The following is a 1,185-nucleotide window of genomic DNA, read 5'->3' on the forward strand; positions in this document are numbered from 1 at the left end:
ATATAAAGTACACTTCATTAGTTGAATCATACAACTCTTGCACGTTTCGCATTCGGGGATGTTGTGGTTCATCTTCATCATTGACAATTTCAGCATGTATTGGCATGCTTGTTGGTGTAGAAATTGATGATTCTCCAACTCCATGAATAGCCTCTACCGAATCTTTCCAATTCCACTCGCTTGCTTCATCTACTCACACATCACAGCTCACCATCACCTTCTTGCTTATTGGGTCAAGCAGCTTGTATCCTTTTGTCTTCTCATCATATCTAATAAAAATATACTTTTTGCTTTTGTCTTCGAGCTTCATTCTTTATTAATCCAATACATGTGCATAAGCCACACTACTGAACACTTTGAGATAAGATACCGTCAACTTTTTTCGGCTTAGCATCTGTTGAGGTGTTTGATCATGTAGCTTTGCATGTGGACATCTATTTTGTATATAGATGGAACATTGTACAGCTCTGCCCAAAACTCTTTTAACATCCTTTTGCTCTTGAGCATTGTTCGAACTATATCAAGAATAGTTTGATTTTTTCTTTTGGCCACTCTATTTTGTTAAGGAATATGGTGCAGTAAGAAATCTCTTTATGCCTTGCTCTTTAAAATACTCCAAGAAAGTCCTCGAAGTATACTCGTCACCTCGATCAGATCGCATGGCTTTGATATGTCTATCAATTATCTTCTCCATTATCAATTTGAATTTTTTGAACACTTCGAATTCCTCGGATTTTTCTTTCAAAAAATAAACCCAAGTTTTTTGTGAGAAATTATCAATAAAAGAAATAACATAGTTTTTTTTACTTGCTTTTCAAACACACAATCTTTACAAAATTCTCCATCTAGACCACCATGGTGTAGGTGACTACAACGAAGATGCCACAATGACGCTTTGTCTTCTATGTTGACTTGCAAACTCTGTTTTTGCATGCTTTTCAAATATAATTTGTACATCCAATTTCTTCTCATCTCAACTTGAGCAATTAAACGCCTTTTCTTGTCCTTTAAGTATACACCCTATCTTTTAAAAGTATCATGTAGTATTTTTCCATGAGTTGCTCCATACTTAAAATGTTGGTCTTAAGATCTGGTACATAAGAAACATCTTATATTGACCCAATTAAGCCATCATTTTGTATGTAACGAACCGTACCTCGTCTTTTAACCTCCACCTTAGATGCA

This window comes from Andrographis paniculata, unplaced genomic scaffold (genome assembly GCF_009805555.1).
Source record: "Andrographis paniculata isolate CXL003 unplaced genomic scaffold, ASM980555v1 Contig35END, whole genome shotgun sequence".
NCBI classification, from domain to species: Eukaryota; Viridiplantae; Streptophyta; class Magnoliopsida; order Lamiales; family Acanthaceae; genus Andrographis; species Andrographis paniculata.